The sequence below is a fragment of the Bacillus rossius genome, chromosome 16, assembly GCF_032445375.1.
Source record: "Bacillus rossius redtenbacheri isolate Brsri chromosome 16, Brsri_v3, whole genome shotgun sequence".
Lineage (NCBI taxonomy): Eukaryota > Metazoa > Arthropoda > Insecta > Phasmatodea > Bacillidae > Bacillus > Bacillus rossius.
The window spans coordinates 15,885,077-15,907,463 of NC_086343.1; the positions used below are offsets into that span (position 1 = coordinate 15,885,077).

Sequence of the window (22,387 nt, forward strand, 5' to 3'; positions counted from 1 at the left end):
CGCGCGTTCATCACGTGACTTGTGTCATTTCCCATTAAGAAGTGGCTAAATCAATCAAAAAAAGGAACAGCAGATTTTCTGTAGATATAGACTTAATATCAACAACCACACAGCATTCCACTGAAATCTAACAAGAAGAACATAGGTACATAGGATAACATAAGATTTTCATAATAGGTTTGAAAGCTAGCATTAAGCATAATTTAGTACCAGTAACGTAATCATCTGCACACAGAGAATTCAAAATCAGTATTCATAACAGTTTCCAAATGTTGCTCGAACAGTATATACCAATACACACACGTTTGTTTCACTGCCTTCTGTTGTTTCTGAGAGAGAGAGAGAGAGAGAGAGAGAGAGAGAGAGAGAGAGATAGAGATAGACATTTAAAAGACTTCTCCCAGAAGTGGTTTGGCTAGCGCAAATTTTCTTTTCGCCCACTCGCTTATATGTTAGTTACCTATTTATAATGAGATTTAATTAAAGAATAATATACTATAAATATTCGGTAGAAATAATATAAGCCTACTTATTCTTGAGATTACAAAAAAAAATATATATATATTTTTCTCTCTCATACATATTTAACAACACGCTCTAGATTGTAACACTAAGAGTTTCTAACCTAATAATTTATTGTGACCGTTACAAAATAACGTCGTAACAGTTGCTCAAGAAACTCATGAGAACACTGACTATAATCGGTGTCAAAAGCTATAGATACATTCTCTGTCAGGCCACAAGAAACATTACAATTACAGTTGTTACCAAAAATGTCACGAATACTTACTTTTTTTTTTAGTTAAAATAAGATAACCTTGTCTAAGTTATATTTAAACGGCTGCAGCGATTCGGAAAAATACTCACAAATTTTTCCTCGACATCTTTGTTACACTTTTATGCCTAACCTCTTAAAATGATTTCATTTAACACATCACAAAATTATGCGGAAAAGAAAGCAGTTACCCCCCCAACTGTTTAAATGACATCAATTCACGACCGCGACAAGTTATGCTGTTGTAGTAGAACTTTGTTCAATTAAAACATAATCCAGACGCTCAAACTGCTCCATCTCAAATTACATTCTCATATTGTTCACAATAAAACTGTCGTTCAGTCCCCAAAATTCAAAGACGCGTGCCAGCCTTTTGGAAAGCACTCGTGCGTGGGGTTGATTTCAACTTGGTTTGTTGTGATGTGAACCTACGGCGAAGTTTGACTGTCGCGAATTCAGACTCATCCTGTGTGTGTGTCCAGGTAATAAATATACCCCCCCCCCCCCCCCAAAAAAAAAAACATTTTCTCTTTGCGACGAGCCCTTGGCCGCACCCCTAGGGGGGCCGCCTCGCACAAAACCAGTGCCATTTTCCACGCACGGGTTGGCGTTCGTGCCCTGCGGCGACCACTTGAACTTGATCACGTCAATGCGACCTCTCGCATATTCTGCCCCCCGGGCCCACTAACCAACCACGCCCTTTTAATACATTCTTTCTCAAACCGACCGATCTGAACGGCTCTTCGAAAACAAGGCTCTCCCCGCTCCGACGATATATTTCACCGCAGGGACCCCGACGAGAGATCGTAACTCCCCCCGACCAGCGAATGCATTATACGGCGACGCCTGTTCATGGGGGTTTGTGTGTGTGCGTGTCTGAGGCGCGGCGATAAGTGCGAAGCTCGCCGGGGTTTCCGGCGCGTTATCGCCTCTAAAGCGCGAGGCCATGAACTTGCGGCGAGCAGTCTTCTCGTCGTGCATTATGGGGGGGGGGAGGGGGGGGGGGTCGCAACTGTGAGATATCTGAGCGGGTATAACCATATACATCATATGGCAGAGTGATGAAGGTAAAGGTGGCTTCGAGTGCTTTCGTGAAATTTTCACCGGGTGTTTCACGTCGAGGAGATTATTCTGATAACACGAGTTTTTATTCCTCATCACTCTTATGAAAATACAGTTTAAAAAAATATATACGAAAACAGGATTTCTTAAAAATAATGATGAGCATGATAAATACAAGCACAATGTGTTTTCAATTACATTTCTGGACACGAATCACAAGTAGTACCTGCACCCGCCGCTAGAATCCGTTGCAGAGACAGCAACTTCGACTATCGGATCATTCGAATATCAGAGCAAAATTGTATACCACATAATAAAACGGCTATAACGAGGGGGGCGGGGAAATACAAAACCCCGGCTTTGGACCTGATTTTCGACAAGGAGTTTTATTAACATACTTTCCAGCTCATTGAAATTAAATAAACAGCTAGTAGGCTACTATAAAGTTTCCCTTTGACTTTGTGAACGTTGGTTTCGCACCATCCGACACAGATGGCAGCACCAAGGTTTCCGTTCCACGCGTCTTCTGTTCCTGTCTCGAAATTACTCCTAACAAATGCCGCGTAGGCTGCTGACAGCTAAGATGTCACAAGTCAAAAACGTAAAGAAAGTACAAGTTCAAGCGGTCGCGCGGTGTCGCGCCGTGTCTCGTAACGTCTCGTCGCGTCTCGTCGCGTCTCGTCGCGTCTTGTCTGATTCTGTGCGCGCCCGGCCTAAGACCAAATGACGAAACGTATTTCCCGCGTCGGCAAAAGAACCGAAGTGTTGTACCACGCGCATTTCGCCGCGTATCTTTTTTTAGCTTTTCCGTGCCGTTCGTCTCTTTTATCTTTGTTCTCCTCCAAGTGCAAGCATGTTCATCTATCTCCCTTCGGATGCATGCATTATGCACGCCTCGACTGCGGGTCCGGTTTCGGCAAAACGGAACGAATTTCTTAGTAGTAACGTCAAGGTGATTATGATATGTGTGTGTTTTTTTTTGTTCCAACACTGAATGATATGCAAATATATTGCGTGCAGTTAGTTCGCGCTGCAACCGCTGCGGCAGATTCGCGTCACAACGCCTATTTCAATGATAATGACGTGTGGATTTATTAAGTGTTAGCTGTTTGAGTCGTCTCGATGAAGCTGTTTGATTCGAGTATGCAAATCGTCCGACGTGTTTTAAAAAGAAGTGCGTTAATGCAATTTGTTTTGAAAGGAATCGTGTTTCTATTTGTAACTAGGTACCGCCTAGTCAGGGGGTTTATTCGTGTTGGTGAGGCGGGATGATAAGTGCGACAGTCGCTGGTGCTTCTGGCGCGGCGTCGCCTCTAAGCGCAGTCTTCTCTTTGTGTACAGGGCCACAGTGACATTGAACGGTAGCCATTACATTATATGGCGGATAAATCAAGATAAAGTTGTAAGGGATGCTTTCAAGAATTTTTACCAGGCATTCTTGCCTGAAGATTATTCCGAAAACACGCATTTGAGATCTTTTCACTATCTTGAAAATACATTTTAAAAAAGGGGGTTGTCTGTAAAGTCGGTTTATGGACGACATTTTTACGCGATAACGTCATAAGAAAACATTTATGAAAAATTGCAACCTTTTTAAATTTCAAATATTATTTACAGTTTTTGCAAATTTAGTTTAAATAATTTGTTTAAAAATAGGCTAATCACGAACAATTAGTTAAAAAGCCCGCCTTAACCTGTTTGATATCATAGAATATTTTCTCGCACGGTGGTTGGCCGGTTCTTGCACGCTCTGCTCAGGCGGAACGTGACAATTTTGCGTGCGTGCAGCCGGCGTTCATCGATTTATAAGACGTTATCACGTCAAAAACGAAACACGGAAAAAGAAATGCCCATCCACAAAAGGTGTATTCTTAAATACTTTTCTTTAAAATACACCAATCGGTTATCTTGAGCAGTTTTCAAATCGCGTAGTTTCTTCTAAAGCTCTGCACATCTTTTGTGTGCGGAACTGAAACCGCTGCCTTTAAATCTTAAAGCCGAACAACAAACGCCAATTTTAACAAGATGGGCAGTATTTTAATTAAATTACTTGTCGAAAATCAGGTCCAAACCGCGGGTTTAGTATTTTTGTCAAGTCTTTTTACCGCTTTCATCGTTTTTAAAATTTCTTCCGCAGGCCTAGGATATTGAGAGTCCTGGAGAAGGTCAGTTGGCAGACAATTCTATGATTTAACGTGTAGCCTTTTTTGCTGTTAGATGATTGCGGGTTTTGTGAAGGTGTCCAGCTGCCTGTTGTCTTAGTGGATAGAGATATTGGCTGATGAGGATCTGGGTTCGATTCCCATGTGATACGTAACAAGTGTGTTTGAGATGCAAATATAAGAGTTAAAAAAAAAACTTGCATTACAGTGAAGACCGGAATAATAAGCCAAAAAAATATCCCTATCATATATAAATATTGAACCGGTTATTGTGGTAAACGTAGCTACATAGGAAAGAAGCGGCATGCTTAAGGTTGTAAATTTCCGTAGTATTGTATTTATTTCGATGGTTTTTCGATCAGCTGGAAAACAAGAGAAGTATCACCAACTGTTTTAAAAAAAAATAACTCCCGTCCTATCGAATGCCAAATGGTCTTAAGCATGGCCCCCACATTCGATTACGAGTCCTGGACCCAGGATCGGAGAAGGGGGCTCCCCCCCCCCCCCAATTTTACAGTCACGTGCTACATTATAATTGCACGGTTATTTCTTACCGACACTCTTTTGAGAATGTTATTCAACCTGAAAATACTGGGTATAATTATGGTTACTATTTTGTAAGTCCAAACGAAGCTTCATTTATAACATATTCATAATGTTTTTCTAGTTTGTAAAAAATTATACTAGTTAAACAATTAAAAATAAACCGCGCTGGGCCCTGGACCCCTCCAGGCACTAAGGGTCACCCAGCCCCACCCTTGTGGGGGGCCATGGTCGTAAGTAGCGGCGAAGGGAGAGATATAACGTTGCTGTGTCGTATTACTTGTGTAAAATATTGTAAATAAAGACAATATGGGAAAATGGTAAGAAATACGCGAGGCAAGTGGTGCCAGCAAAAACCTGGCTGTTCGTTGGGAGCGTACCTAAGTGCTTTAAAAACTATATTACAGTGGTGGCATCTAGCGGCGTGGAGTGTGAAATAGCTTGAGAGCAATGCAGTTAATTGTCTCGCGCTTCTTCAATGCTACATAACTGGCCAGAGTTACCCACGTTGTCCTATTGCGATATTTGCTTGTGTCACATTCGACAGCTCTCGAAAGTAGCAATGCAGCGGGTCACTTATCCTTCCGCCTCGGTTGTTCTGTAAACAAACTACTCCTGAGAACTGTACAAAAAAAAATCGAGACAGGTTGCTGAGACGGACTGTACGGCGGTGGCGTGTAAAACAGCCATGTGCGCGCGACTACCACGAAGGCAAACAATTTCTCGCATTACAAAAGGAGAAGGATGGAGAGAGGGGGGTTGGGGGGGGGGGGGGGAATGGGCGGTCGGGGAATGAAGCGAGCATGGGGAGCTAGCTATCTCCAGGGTCTCATCTCGCCCGAATATGCGTGAGGAGATGCTATCATCGGCGGGCAGGGATACCACCCACCTTCAGTCCCCACACACACACCCGCCGGGAATTTCCCTTCGTCCAGCCCCCCCCCCCCCCCCCCAAAAAAAAGATAGTTCCTTATTAGAGCATCCGTTGACGACCCTCGTGGAGGCGGGCTGAAAAAAAAGTTTTTTTTTAAAGGTGGAATGGGACATTTGGGCTCACAGATCCTTGCCTTACGAACAGCCAATTATCGCGAGGAAATGTTGTAATTTCACCTGCCCGTAGGCAGTCTCCCGCCTCTACCCTCCTCATCGAAAACAAACACACACACACGTTCTCGTCATTGGCGACGTGACTGTAATAAGACGTTATCGAGTGTCATATTTCCGACCCCGCCCGGCCGGGACGTAAGCATGCCCTTCCGTCCGTGTACCCTCGTTAGTCGCCGCGGCTAATACGTGAGTGAAACTTCGCTAGGGCGTGCCAGTTGTTGTTGGTTTTTTCAGCGTCTGCCTGCTAGGGTTTAGTTAGTTATTTTTTTTAATTCGTTAACATCTTAGCTCTCGGTGTACGGCATTTGTCGGGAGTAATTTCAGGAGTGCGACGGAAGTCAAGGAGCGGAAATGTGTAACCACGGTGCTGCCATCTGTGGCGGACGGCGTTAAAACTTTATAGCAGTAACTGTTTAGCGAATTTCAACCAGACGGGGAGTATTTTAGTAAAAATTAATTCTCGAAAGCATGTTCAAAGCCGGGGTTCAGTATTTTTCCAAGTCATTTTTTTTCCCCGCTTTTATCGGAGCCGTTTCGTTATACGTTTTAAAATTTCGCTCTGCAAATAGAACAATTTAATAGTCGACGCAGTTGCTCTGGCAGCGAATTCAAAGTGGCGTATGCGGGAAATACGCGTGAGTGACGTTCAGAAATGTAATTGAAAACGGAATTTTGCTGTGTATTTATCACGCTCACGTTTATTTTATAAAGAATTCTACCTTAAATTTCATGTAAGAGGTTCTTATTATAAGTGAATTTGCAACATGAAAACACATGAATTTGCTCGTTGTCAAGGTTAGATGTTACACATTTCTGGCGCGTACTGAAAGTCTCGCTCACATTACTTTTTTAAATTCTGTTCTTTTTTTCCCGACGAGGCATTTACAGCTGGACTCACCAACACACAAGTCGGGAAATCCAGGGATGGAATAGGGTATGGCCTAATGCAAGGTACCGTCTTAGCATTTTCCCGGTAGGCTTTCGCGCGAAACTACTGTTCGAACCCGAAGGTCCTATCGAACACGAGTCCAAATTTTGACCGTTGCGCTCTGGTTTTGTGTTTAATGAAAAAATGACGGACGCCTTAAACTAGCATAGTTTTGTGTCATGTAACTTATTTCAAGTTTCACAGTTCTAAAGAGTAGCATATATCTTCAAATACGCTAGGAACTAATACCGGACAGCTCCAAGATTTTTGTGTGGGAACATGGCGTTGTTTTCACGTCGGTCCGATAGATGGCAGACGGTATGCCCAGTATGGACAATAGAGCTGTTTAATACATGTGGTACCGACATGATGACAACGAATATAACTTTGTTATCTCTTAGAAAAAAAAAAAACACATTTAAAAAATAACATATTTCATGGGGAGAGAAGGTGGAGGAACAAACCTACAGTGCTTCAAATTTATCAAAAAGAAATGAATCGTTTAACACAAGAAAATATAATTGAACGATTTATTTTTAAAATATTCCTGTAGTCACACCTCCTGTCACTAGATTATTTTTCACACACTTGCCTGTGTTGTTAGTATGTATATAAATGTCCGGAGTAAGTCTCTAATGTAGTGTGTATTTGGTGGCAGGATGATACGAGGAACATTGGTAATACTCTCAAGAACTTTCAAAATTGGAGAAAAGTTAAGTTACACAGACTATAGCGTTACAGATAGGACGAATCACGAATGCGTGATTTGAAGACTTTCTTTTTGCTCTTTCTTTGCACTGCGGCAGTTGAATCGTCAACGCAACGAACATCCTAAATTCAACTTGCACGACAATCGTCAATAAAAATTGAAAAAAAAAAAAAATAGACTAACAAAACCAATTTGACCAACCAGAATCGGTGATGGATTTCAATTGTTTACTTGTTTAGAGTCCACTTAGACAACACTTAGTTCTATACATTGCCACAAGAATAGGACATCATGCAGAGCGACTATTCAGCTACATGTCATCTGCTCTAATGCAGATAGATACCTACAGGATTTTGGTTTCCTCCGAAATTTGCAAATGTCCGGAAAGTAGTTAAAAGTGGTTTAAAGTGATTCTATGTTGGTAAAAAAAATAATTCAAAAAAGGGTTTACTATCGGGTTTGAAGTGTACGTGTACTAATATTTTGAAAATGTTTTTTATATTTGTTGACTTAGGTAAGGAATTTATTTGCTTGATTTTTTTTTTTTTTTTTTTAAGCTTTGTACTTCAAATCCACAAAATATTTCGTCACTTAAACGAGCCCCAATAGATTGCAGTAGTGTTTTATGCAAGTTATTTAATTAATTATTTAATTATTTTGATGTATAAAATCCCTGTTTTAGCGCCAGCAATGTTATATTATGACTAAATGTCATAAATGTGTTTTTTTTTTTACAAATATGTGGTATAAAAAGGACTCGTATAAACAGGAAAACTCAGGCAAGACAACTATGTAAATACAGAGTCGTGAATGTGTGTGATATAAAATTATGATCCCGCCTCATAGCGAGATTATATCTGTAAATAAAGATTAGTCATCAGACACCTGTGATTCCGAGAAGTCAAGTAAAGAGATTTAATTTGTGAGACTGATTAGCCAATGGGAAAATTCATAGTGTTGTTTGAGTAAGTAGGCTATACATAAGTAAAGGCTTGCCAGCTGCCAAATTACAAAGTGAAACTACGTGTTATTGAATATGAGTCAGGAGTTAACAATAATGTTAGTAGAAGTATCTAATTTTTGATAATTATTACGTGCGCAGCTACCTATGAGTTGCACAACCTGCCGTCTGCGTCGCCATGTTCTCAGCAGTTAAGAAAATTTAGCTTTTTTTTTCCTTCAGCAATTTTTTTTCTTTTCGGGTTGGAGGGTTCATTTAATTTACTGACAGCCTCTGGATGCATATGTCGCACGCTGCAACGTACGCAAGCCTAAAGTTCGATAAGTAAAGAGTTTATGTGACATTTTAAACGTTAGTTATGTCCAAAGTTGCCTTAGACGACAACGGAACGTCCAGGAATGTCTTGGGCTTTGAACCTTTTGAGGAAATGACCCAACGCTCACATTAAAGTCTGTCTGTCTCAAACCGTCACTTACACTGAAGAAAGGGAACATAGCTAGCTGATTTGGAATGGCAAAATATTCTGTTAAATATGTTAAATTAACGCGTTTCGAAAATCATTCTTGTATGAGGAAGGAGTGATTAAAAAAGTTTTTGTGGACAAAAAACAAACAAACATGAATACAAAAACACACAGAAAGAAAGCCAAAATCAGCTCTTGAGGTTTCTCTATGACATACAGTGTAAATCAGCTATGTCACATGTCCACAAAAATGTATTAAATCGCGTGAAAATATTGTCTTCAGTTAATTTGTTGAATTTCTATGTATAAATTTTAATTTATTTGCAGTCGAGTTGTGCTATTTGGAGTTTCACTGTTAGAAATGAAGATAGTAAAAAAAAGGGTGCGCGTACTTATTTACGCGCGTTAAAAGTTATACTTACTTACCCTAGTAAAAAATTAACATTAATTTTGCATGCGAATAATTAATAGAAATAAAATAATAATGATGGAGTGATATTATTAAATACGTTTGGTAGAGTTTACATTAAATCAAATTAAAATATTTACTCAGTATTTGATATTAATATAAACACGGGTATAAAATTAATTAATTTAGTAAAATAATCAAAATATAAATTCATGAATAATGAAAATAAATATTCTGAATTTTTATTCTAATGTAGTAATTTAATTTATTAAATATTTATGAAATAATTTATAATGCGAGATAATTATACATAAGGGAACATAACCTCATTTACATAAATACACTTGAAAAAATTATATTATTAATATTCCAAAATTTAAAAAAATGTTTAAATTATATGAACTAAAGTACATTATTTAAAACCACATATATAATTGTTATTAGTACGTAGTTTTTTTTTCATCCTGTAAAAAATTTCTTTGTATAGTGCGCGCGCATCGTAAAATTCAATCTCATCATTTTTTTTTTCATAACGCATCGAAAGAACTATAACTTAAAAAAAAAGAAACATAATTAAGTGAATTATATTTTTTAATGGTTTAAGGAAGCTTGTTGCAGGTAGCATTCACGCGGCGATGGTGTGTTCACTACACAAAAACCTGCGAGCAGCGCAACCCCCCTCCTCCCGCCCCGCTCCTGCACACGGCCCGAGCAATTTTGTACTTTTTGGACCGAGACCGAATCGACCCGGAGGATCACGTACCGGCCGAAGTCGGGGGCCCCGCGGAGGGGATGATAATAAAAACAACAACACGCGTGCATGGGAGCATCGTCTCGGACGGCTCGACAAGTTATCGAATTAATAAAATTTAAAAAAAAATCCACGTCCGCTCGTCGGACTGAAGGTATTGAATGAAGGGTGGCGGTGTGTGTGGTGAAGGAGGGAGGGGGGAAGGGGGGTTTGTAGATAAGAGACTCGTAATGAGCGGGTACGCACCCGGGACACCGCGGAGATGGGTTTTGATAATGGTCCGGGCCTTCGTCCGTCCACGTGTGCGTGTTGGGAGAAAAGAACGTGTGGGAGGGGAAAAAAAAAGATGTTGGGAAGACGTGAGGAGGCGGGGAATCACCAAGAACGGCGAAGTGAAATTGGTGGCGTTAAGGAGAGGGGAGAAAAATATGTGAGGGTGAAGAAGTGGGGTGGAGAAGGTGAAATAAAGACTAGTGGAAGTCGTGCGTACGACCCAGAGAGTCGAGGAACTACAAGTGGATGGTGAGAGATGGAGAGGAAAAGAAAGAAAGAAATAGAGAGAGAGAGAGAGGCGAAAAAATACACATCAGAAAGAGCCAGCGTATCAATAATTTATGAGCAGGCGGATATTTAGTAGGCGGGAATCGGTGGGAAGATTGCCCTGTCCGGGTCCGGCTAACTGTTTTCACGACTCGGGAGGAGTGACCTGTTGGGTTTTGTGAGGGGGGGTCAGGGAGGGGGTGGAAGGGGGCAGGGATAGGCGCAGCCAGGTCGGTTAGGAATACCAGTTTTCAGGGGATGGAATGGAGCTCACCTACTTTCCAGTTTGGGGCCGCACCGACCCGAATGTGAGGCTGGGGAGGTCCTCGTGATCCCTCGTGAACTTCCGAGAGAGAGAGAGAGAGAGAGAGAGAGAGAGAGAGGGAGAGAGAGAGAGAGAGAGAGAGAGAGAAATCAGGTTCTCATTTATGCCCGATGAAGATCTCCTACGCGTTGGACGTGCCGCCTTATTCATCCCCCCCTTTTTTTTTTTCAACCGAAAGCAAGAACCTTTCTACAAAACACCTTATGCACCTCGAAGCAACAATTTTTTTTTTTTTTTTTTTTTTTTTAAATGAAAGCAACGGCGGGCGTATGTGCATTTCGCTCTCTCACCCATTGGTCTGTTGAGGTAATCGTCTTGCCCTGGAGACAAGTAACATAACGTGTAATTTTTTTTTTTTTTTTAAATCTTAACTCTCGCTATACGGCATTTGGTGGGAGTAATCTCGTGAATGGAACGGAAAATGTAGCAACCACGGTGCTGCCATATGTGGCGGAAGGCACTGGAGACTAGACTTATGTGAATTTTTCTTCCCGATTCGACGTCGCTACGTTTGTTCATGGACGTTTCTGGCTTCAGTTTATTTCTGTCAGTAGTTCCTTTTAAAACTAATGGTTAAGGATTTGAACACATCTATAAATTCCATTATGGCAACATGATTTTTTTTTTTTCGACGTGATATTTTTCTGAGAAGAAAGGGAAGCGTCCAAATTACACTTACCAAACAAAGTTGAGCGTGGCAAAGCCTTGGGAGTTTACCCTACGTGAATTTATGGCTACGAACAGCACATTTTGTAGCCCATAGTTAAAATTACTTATATATATGTGTGTGTGTTAGGTGTAAATAAGCAGGCATAAAACACGCGAATATAAACTGTCTCTCCATGAAGAAGTTACGTTGGTAATCTGTGCTAAGAGAGCTCTACACATAACCTGCGCACTGGTAGTAAAAAGGTTTTTTTTTTTTTTGGGTTCGGTCTTTACGCGTGTAAAATAAAACTAGTTTCTCCCGTAGACGACATAATTCTTTACGCGTGTAAAATTCTCCCGTAGACGACATAATTTTGAGGCTATCTCAGTCCGGACGAGGTGGAAAAAATATATATATATTGGCAATCCGAATGGTGCTTGTGTCCCTGGGTCTTGGACGCAGATACGGGGCTGTAAACACAGCGATCTTACAGCGGGCCAGCAGCTCCGTCAATGGAACGGCCGCATCCCGAGGCTAGGAGTAAAGATCGCGGCTTCGCGCCAAGTACACTCCCCGGGCCGTAAAACCGGGGCCCCCAAGGACAGATTTCAGAGTCCCCGAACGAGAGGAACCTTTTAAACGAAGCTGTCCTGAAGGCGGTGGCCCGCAGTTTAGAAGAAATAAAACTCCAGTATCTCTTCCCCTCCCCCCTCCCCCCTCTCCATCAACAAACTCACGCTGCGCCATTTTCGAGGCAGACACTTTCAGAAAGTTGCAAAACACATAAAAAAAAAAAAAAAAAACTACCTATGTCTCTTTTCAGACTCGACAACACTGCGTTTGGTTTTTTTTTTTTTTAGTATCGCCATAATTTACTCCCGGGCTGTCGTGTCGTTGCGATAATTAGGTAGACTGAGGGGGAAAAAAATGTTATTGATGCTTGTGGTTTTCTATTTTTTTTATTATGGTCACAAAATCTCTGTCCCGCTATGCAACAAAGACAAAATTCGTTATCTCTTAAGTTGGGATTCTAGAGTGGCTTAGACTTTCTTAATGAAAGAAAAGGTTAAACTGTTGTGTAACGTCTGCCATACTTATCCGTCTAATTTTTAACTCTCTAATGCCATGCGGTGAACTAATGAAATAAGCTCTGGCTTCATTGTCTATATTAGTGATTAACATTAACTTTGCTTTTGAATAGAACTGCTTTCCATTGGTGCTGTCATGTATTAAAACTTTTACTCAGCTAATGAACCTTTTAGTTTTAAATATGTTAGTCTGCGCTAACATCGTTGTGATTTTCAAAATATATGTTTTACCGCTCAACTGTTTCTTACGGTGTTCTTCTGTGCTGTCATCACTGTTTATTCACATCGCTGGGTTTACCTGTGCGTCTCTGTTTAGCCGTGTTTTTTTTTTAAATTTTTATCTGTTAAGTTTCATCGTTGAGTTATTCTGTTTGCCGTTGTGCACCGTAAATTTTATTTGTAAATGGAACAGAAATATTCATGTAAACTTACATATGTGTTAATTAATGAAAATAACTGTATCACTACAAAACAGTGTTACAATTTATGCTTCGTGTTGCCCCAGTACCTTCAATACTTAGTTATAATTTGCAAACAGTTGTTGGAATAGCTTTCCAGTATTAGATGCGCAAGTTAAGCACGGTAAAACAAAAGTAATATAAAAAGTTAATTTTTCTGTAGCTTTAACACCAAATAAATAAAATGTTTGTACAATAACTTCATGCTTGTAAGCACACACATATTTCAACTAAACACACTCTTTTAATATCTAACATTTATTTCAAAATAACTTTACCATCGACAGTGCAAGCTCTTACATATGTTTTTACTAGTCTATATTTCTATATAATTATTGTACAGCGGGACTGTCAGTTTGTTAGCAGGAAATCAACTAATAAATTGCTAGACTAGTTATACAAATTATATTTCACTGTTTTGAAATCAAATAATTTATGCTGAACGAACAACATAACAACACATAAATTTGTTCGTTACCGAGGTTAGATGTTACTGCACGCACTGCACGTTTTAATGACACACGAAAATACAGTAAACTCGTGAAATAACATCATTTCAGTGTTAAGAAGACTGCCGATCGTCGCTCTACCACTCTGGTTCTGGGGTAGAGCGCCTGCCTTGTCATTTATAGGACCCGGGTTCGCGCCCCGGTCCGTTTCTTTTCTTGGGCTCCCCATGCGGTGGCCATTCCGGGGGTTTCTCCGGGGAACGGAGTTTTGCAAAAATATATATATTTTTTTTTAGTTTTGTAGCGTTTTAGTTTTTAGTGACTATAGCATTAAAATTTTTTGCTTTTGAACATAAAATATTTGAATTAGGTGTGTATCAGTCAGTGAGTGGTTGTATACCGATGTTGTGTGTTCAACCATTTATCGGTATAAGTATATTTTCTTAAAGTATTATTGTCGGTTAAATTTTAGTCAAAAACCTTTGTTATGTAGTGTTTAGAAGTTTTAATATTTATAGGTATATTAATTTTATTCCTAAAAATATTATTTCTGTAAAACCACATAGTTTTCAATCAGGAAGATCATCTTTAACATACGCTTTTTTTTATATATGTGTGAGTGTGTACCAGTATAAATCCAGATGTAAATAAAATATATTTATTTCAACATGAGCAGAGCCTTTGATACTTTCCAACATAATCTTATGAGTAAAACATTTTAGGCCTCGTCAAGCAATGCGTGGTATATATGTTTTAATTATCTTACAAATAGACGCTTTTCAGTCAAACTTGCAACTGAAATTTCATGGTATTGGGTGTTCCGCAAAGTATCAGTTTATCTCAACTACTCTTTATATTTAATAAATTATATTCCAACTATAATAAGAAGATTCTGATAAAAAAAAATTGGGAAATATGTTTGTGAAACTATTCAACAAGATTTTTCATCTGTCCGGATCTGATTTTCAAGTTAACAAACGTCTCTGAATTACGATAGCATTCACGGTATAACCTTTAGTCGAAAAACTAATTTAATTAATCAGAATTATCACATAGTAAGTAATGACATTCAACGTGGTGTCCTCTTTTAATACCTTCGAGTTATATTGATGCCAAGGTTTTTTTCCAACAACATTTAGGAACACATGAAGATCTTTAGCTCTTGATAAATTTAAAACTTTCTCTGCATTAAATGATTTTAATTAGAAAATAATTGAAAGTATGCAGAAAAAGTTCTTAAATTAATATTTTAAAATTTCAGGCATTTAAATTTTTTTGAATATGCTACCATTAATATATAACCTATTTGCATTTTCTATTTATTAGACGTTCGATCAGTCATGCACATTTTATTACCATTTTTGTTGGTTCAGACATAATGACTCGGTTTGTATTAAGAATTCTAACTTGCAATTACAGAATATGTGACACTTTTAAAACCATTTGTAACTATAAAATGTGAAAAAAGTATAACTCCTTTTGAATTATCTACAAATATTCATTGGTAAAACTTTTGTAATCTACATATTAATTTTGTATACACCATTTAGTAACATGAACATTATTATTCTTTATCTCTCTGTGTGTTGTGTTGTTTCTTGATTTTTCGCACTGATGTGTATGTCTTGTGTTAATGTGTTTTTGTCATAATTCGTTTATAGGTGCTGTAAGGCACAAAAAACTGAATTTCAGTTTGATCTGACAGTTTTAATGAAGCAGGATAATATACTACGCATAGTAATATTTTTTATTTTCTTATATAAAAAAATACTTAAATTTCAGCAGAGTTTATTTTTGAAAGTCTGCAAGCCTGTGCAAAGCCCATCAACATTCGATGTACGAGCCTATGTCTCCCCTAGAGCACCTGTGCTGCTTGCCCTGTGCCAACAAACTACACTACACAAAAATATTTCCCTCGCATTTCAGCATCTTAAAAACACTTTTTGTAGACTTTAAATAATTTATTATAAACATTAAAAACCTTAATATCTTTTTTATTTGCATTGGATTTGCACTCATTAAATAATGATCTACCAATTACTTCAATTATTCCAGTGTGAAAAAAATGTAAATTCTATGAAGCTAGTTACATTACAATTTGACGAGTAAGGAAGTTTTACTCATTCCGTAAAATAAATTTTGGCAGAATGGAATACTAGGTAGGCCCCTACATGTATTTTTTTTAATCGTCGTAATAATACATATATAATACATTTTTTGGAAATATTTCTTTCTTCTCGTCCGCGATCTAAAAGTGATTTGTTATTGCAACTATCACCGTCAGAAGCGCTATCTGTAAACTTTAAAGTTAACCTGAAAAACAGCTAGAGGGTTGACAGCGCTACCTACCGAGTATTCTATACACTACTTCGAGGGCAATGCTCGTCGTTCGGACGTGGGGAACTTTTCCGTTATGGTACTTTTCCGCCTTTTTCGAAGAGGTCAGACGGAATACTTTCATTATGGTAGTCTTCCGATATGGCAGTCTTCCGTCGCCCCTCCTTGTCCAGCGCTGGAACGTTTCTCCAGCCTTGTTTCCCAGCTACTGGACTGCTCGTGTTCTCACGCTTGCTAAACCTACGAATGCATTTGTTTTTACTTAAACAGAGATACCCAAAATGTTTTTTAGGCAGATTTCAATGAAATACTACCTATTTTAGCCGTTACCATGGTGCGACTTCCGTATATTTTTTTTGACAGTTTTTCGTTCCATGGTCCATAGACCTCAAAACCATCATCAACTCAAAAGTTTATATATATATATATATATTTATACATAAAACAAATTTATAGTTTATAGAAGTTTCCAAAATATTTCCAAAAAAATAGGTATGCCTGTAGGCTGTGCCGAAAGGAAGTTTTTCTTATTTGTACTGTTTTAACAGAGTAAAACGAGTAATAACAATTTTTTTTTAACGTAAGATTAAGCTTAGGTATAAGTTTCTAACAAGGAAAAATTATTTAATACGTAATAATTTAAAAAAAGTCAGGTATTTAGTTTGCCATGTGCCACAAAGAGCAGATCGGAATGCCATATTACAGAGAGAGAGAATCTGAATGAATGTGTTGTGTTTTTGTATGTACACAGAATAATAAACACACACAAACACACTTTGATATTCGATAAGATGTAAGTCGTTATTCCGGTCCAGACATTGTGATTTGATTTCGCAATTGTTTGTCGTAATAATGCCCAGGAAATAAATCTTTAACGTGTGAAATGGCAAAAGCATTAAAATTTAAATGAATTGTGATGCCACAAATTGGTGTAAATATTTTGTTTAAATTAACACAAATATATATAATTATAGAATTTCTTGAACTCTGAAGGATATGATCCAGCCCTTAAAATTAAATTTTGCTATTGTAACTCGCTGCGAGAAGATCTCATAATAACCCCCCCTGCTCCTCCTTCAACGATATATTTATCCCCACCTCCTCTCCACCCTCCGTTTATCCTTCATCGTCTGTATGCAAATAAGACCTGGCGACCCGGGTCTCCTCCCCTTGATCTTCCGGCATGAGCCGCGAGACGCGAGCACAAATAACGAGATCGGAGATTGGCAGGCCTGTCGGGTGGGCCGAGGAGGGGGGGGGAGGGGAGGGGATATGGAAGTCTCACGATGTACAAGACCGGGCGCCATTGAGCTGCTCCGACAGAGGAAGGAAGACGAAACAAGCCGACCGCGCGACGAACTGCGTTCGAGGCGCGTTCCGTTAAATGTTCCATTCCTCCCTCCCTTAACCTACCCTGCTATTTTGAATTTTTTGATGTGTGGCATCTTAGCTCTCGGTACGCATGATTTGGTGGGAGTGATTTCACGAATGGAGCGGTGCTGCCATCTATGGCGAATGGCACGAACGAAATGTTCACAAAGACAAAAGAGAAACGTTTTCAACAAGACGGGCTGGTACTTTAATACATTTCTTTGTCGAAAATCAGGTGAAAAGCAGGAGTTTTTTTTATGAAGAGTTTCTTTTTCTCTTATGGGAACCGTTCCATTATTTATAGTTAAAATTTCGGTCTGCTGATCGAATGATTCAATAGTCAAAGTAGCTGCTCCGGCCGGCAGCGAATTATAGCGGCGGTTGCGGAAACTACGTGTGTTTCGCGTCAAGAAATGTAGTTGAAAAGACACATTTCGTATTTTTTTTATCACGCTCGGCAATATCTTAAAGTAATATACTTTAAATTTCGTGTCCAGGTTCCGTATTTTTTTTTTTTTAATGTAGGCTATTTGCACCATCAGAACACATGAATTTGCTCGTTAACAATGTTAAAACTTACATGTCTCTGGCGAGTAATTAAAATACTCGCTTACATTATTGAAAGAGCTTATTCGAAAATTAGTTGTATAATGTATTATTTTATGACTACATTTTCCCGATAATAACCACAAGCAACGCCCATCAACATTGTTAATACCTTATTCTCTGCAAATACCTTTGCCATCATATTGGCACAGTATTCGTTAAATAATTACGAATCTGGTTTAAATAACTGGTTGAACCTAAGATGGCGTCTTTGGCTTAAAAAAAATTATTCCCGTTCTAACAATGTTTTCGTTTCTGGGGTTGATTTTAAAAATTAGAATTATGTAAGTATGTATGTATAGTTCTAGGCACGACAGTGGCATACTGACGAGGAGGGGAAAGTATAAAGAGCAGTTGCGAGAGTGGACAGTAGACTGTCGTAGCGAAGCGCGGGGGCGTATCAGCTAGTTCAAAATAAAGCTCAGCTAGACACGCGCGGGTGAGGTCTCGCGCCGAACCACCGAACGGGCCAGGGCTGTGATAGCATCGCAGCTGCCGCGTGTAAAACCGCCAGCCACCGGCGACAATTTCGACAAGACAATGCTGACGGATGACTCAGCACCGAGAAGCCGTTACCCACTGCCGATCAACGATAGGCACGATTCGAACGAAAAAAAAAAAAGTAAACGCGCACCACAAATTTCCTTCAGAATTTACTGCACTGGGATACGAATTTTACTATGAACAAGCTTTGTTCGTGACTTTGCATTCAAGTAGAAAATACGAATGATTATGGTTTATACCAATATGTACACTAAATTTAAAGCTAGGCTACATTATAGCGTCCCCTTTAAACAATTTTTTTGCAGTGATATTGTAACTCCGCATTGTAATGCTTAACGGGAATCGATTTTTTGGTGTGTGTAGGTATCAATGTATGTATATATTCGAAGCCATTTAGATGCATCACAATAAACTAAATCCAAATTCCGAGTCAATAAATAGCATCAACAGTTTTAAAGTTAAAACATTTTGAACAGATAGATCGACAAAAAAAAGTTGTTGCGTTAGATTTGGCATCTAAAAATGACGCTTTGATTTTTATCTATTTGTCCTAATACGATTAAGTTGATGGCATTATAAATAAATATATAAATAAATAAATATAACTATATTCAATAATATCTCACAGTTGTACTCACTTCATGCGTACATAATGCGGGCAGGTTGTTGATGCATGTGCGAATTTGTAAATTTGTATGAAAAATGTAATATGTTTAAAATACATATGTGTATTTAATTATGTATTCATCTAAATCGAGGAAAATTGAAAGGGGATATTCTAAAAATCACTTAAGTTGACAGCTGACTGAAAAAAAATGTGGATACATTTTTATTTCGAAATATTCTAAAACATTTATAATAGGTGTACAACATTGGTTGATATTCCGTTTAACTTGTATTCCTTTGGCGTGAATAGTAATTAAACTTTTAAAAAAAGCTGCTCAATTTGTATTGCTTCAAAGAAAAATTAATAGAATTAGTTTATAGGTTAAGTAACGAATAATAATACTAAGACAAAAATTATTCTCTACAATGTAAAATTATATTGACTAAGTACAGAAACAATGTAAATTTGTACCTACCTACAAATTAACAAAATCCATATAAAACAAGTTTTTTTTTGTTGCGTTCTGGCTTGAATAATGGTCGCTGGAGCTCTGAGCTAGTAAAATTACTATTGTTGTAGCCTATGTAAAAACAACATTTAGGGCAGAAATTAAAAAAAAAAAACAGGTTTACGTGAAAGGGAAAACTGCAATTACGGATACCTACTTTCTATTTCCTTACAAACAAATAATCTCGTAGCGATATGAACAAGTAGGTACTTATGCGTTATCCTTCAATGCTTTTTAAAATGCACACCATTTACCTAATTTAATACATTTGCTTCGAGCAGTGCAATATAAAATTGAATTGCAGTAAAAATATTAACTAAGAGCAGTATACGTTTTAATTCTAATTATTTTTGTTTTGCCCTAAACAGATGCGACCAAAGCTGATATTAAGTTTCAAGGGAATAATTTTGAGGTTAGTTTTACGATCCTGAGAAAATTTTATAAACGAATAAACGATGTGTAGGCAATATACGTATGTGTTCCAGAATATAAATATTTTGTTGCATGTAGCCTACGTTAAATTAATAAATAGTTATGATCACTTGTAGCCTACGAAGGCCGAGAAAATTTGCTTTAGAATGTGGTTAAGATACCGTAAGTAGGGTTGGTGAGTCATCGCGTTCAACTTGACTCTCTGATAGATGTCGATATACTTCGTTGGTTCTTATCGGCGAAAGAAGCTTGTTTGTCTCTGGAATGAGCCAATGAAAACGCAGCTACAATGATAATGATTTTTAATTTACGAATTACGCAGAACACGGAATACATCAAATCCAGCATTGTTACAAAATAATTAAAGAATGTCATCTCATATGACTCGTAGATATCCTCGTAATTATAGAAAACGCAAGTTGTATTAAAGAGATTAGTAATAAAATTACATATTAATAAAACACTTGTAATTATTATAATCAGACGTCATCACGAAAAATCTACGGTGCCTTTCACTATTTTAATAGTGTAACACAATTTGAACTATATCTATTTTTTTATATTTTGAGTGGCCATTGAACCTTGAACACTGCATTATTTCTTTGAATACACTACGTGAAATAAAACGTACACTTGAACACACGGGATATGAAAACAATATTAATTTAAAAATTTGGAATGAAATGTACACGGATGCAAACAAAAAAAACTTATGCCTGGTACGTTAATCGCAGTTGTGGAAAGGTGTGAGAGAAAGAGAAAAGGACGCTAATCACAGTTTCTTCTCCTGGCAAAGTAGAGCCTGGATACGTCTCTGCTGGCGGTCTGCTGTCTCTGCTCCCAGGGAGCTTATACCGTCAAAGAACGGCGGAAACAAAAGGCGCAAGAAATTCCCGGCCACGCCGCGGACGCCACTACCAACTTCACGACTGCTTGCCGACATCTTGGGTCCCCGGGCCGCGAGCAACAGGGGCACAAGTCGCACCTACTCTCCCCAGGCTTCTCCTGTTCAAATGGATAGATTTTTACTAACAGAAAAAAAATCACAGATGTTGGTCTTAAGTAATTTTCTAATTTGGTCTAGTAAACTAATATAACGTCTCATTTTCCCTATGTTTTCCAGGTTATTGAAAGCACATTTACAATTATCTGAATTATCCTCTGATTGGCCAAATAGATTTTTGAATTCTCGTAACTGGCTGTCACTGGCGCTACGCACGCACGCATCGCGCACGCACTCATCCGCACGCATTAATCACGCACACATGACGCACGTACGCATCACGCACGCACACACACAGTAATTGTATTTGTATTTACGGTTCAATTTTAACGTGTATTTTTTTTAACAGCAAAAATGATGAAACCTTGTGTGTTCAATTGAATAAGTAAAAATTCGAGGATTTTAACATCTTAGTATATATATTTTCTACTCTAAATAAATTAAAACTAGATCATGAAGTAGCCAGTTAACATCGCATTTAAGCCTAAAATAATTTTTAGCTCTGTAATTAATTTAACTTTCCTAATTTTTATATGTACCAAAAACTTTCAAACTGTAACTTTGTCAGGTCATTTTTGAAAGCTTAAGCAACATACCAAGAAGATTTTAATGCAATCTACTGTGTTATGTGTGAATGTCTAAAAAAAAATATATATCTTCATGATTTAAAACCAAAACCGTAGTGTTTAAGAAGTAAGTTCAAAGTTATTTAGCAATGTCTTTCATATTAAATTTACACTAGTCGTTACATGGCGTTCCAGCGACGGGAAAAAGAAAGTCGCCACTTCGTGTTTTTTTTTTCCGACGCGGAATCATCGGCTTCCAATAAATTACTATCGCCCACTGTCGGCAAAGGCGCAGATATCACTTCCTTCCACGACCTAGTTTATGTGACACAAAGATTTCTCCGGCAGAGAAATATGCAAAACAGCTGCTGCGACTTAGCGCTGCAGTTAATTAATTTCTCTCGCGGCTGCTTCACGAAACGGGACCACAGATTCCTGTCTTGAAGACGTGCGGCACATGCAAATCATACCAACAGCCATGGCCACAGTCACGTTTACGTGTTTTTGATGCGTAACGTCTCAGCCCTCGGTACACGGCATTATTTGGTACCTGCCGAGTAATTTCGAAAAAAAAATAAACGGAACCCGCATGGAACGGAAATATGCAACACACGGTGCTGCCATCTGTGGCGAATGGCACGAAAAAAAAGTTCACACATGCCAAGGTAAACTTTATAGTATTGACTTTTCAATGAATCTCAACAAGATGTGCAGCAGTATAATAAAACTATTCGTCGGAAATTAGGTTTAAAGCCGGGGTTTGATTTTGGATAGATTTCGAAGAAATACTACCTATTGAACCCGTTACCATGGAGCTACTGCAGGAAACTTTTTATAGAGTTTTTCGTTTCACGGTCCATAGTCCCCAAAACCATCGTCAACCCAAAAGATTATATATATGATCACATTTTTGTGGACATGATAACTGCCGTAACTTTTCACAAATCACTTCCAAACTAATATATGAAATATAAAAATGGAAAATCTCGAACAAGTTCGTTAAGGGGCAATATCAGACCAAAGGGTTTGAAATGGTAAAAGATTTTTTTAAATCTCTTTAACTCCCATTATATG

The 22,387-nt window shown here is 38.3% G+C and overlaps 1 protein-coding gene across 4 annotated transcripts in view; it reads right to left on the reverse strand.

The window, feature by feature from the left end:
- The window catches only part of LOC134539866 (protein grainyhead), a 272,758-nt gene that overhangs the window by 134,889 nt on the left and 115,482 nt on the right, over window positions 1–22,387 (reverse strand). The gene's annotated exons all lie outside the window — the stretch shown is intronic.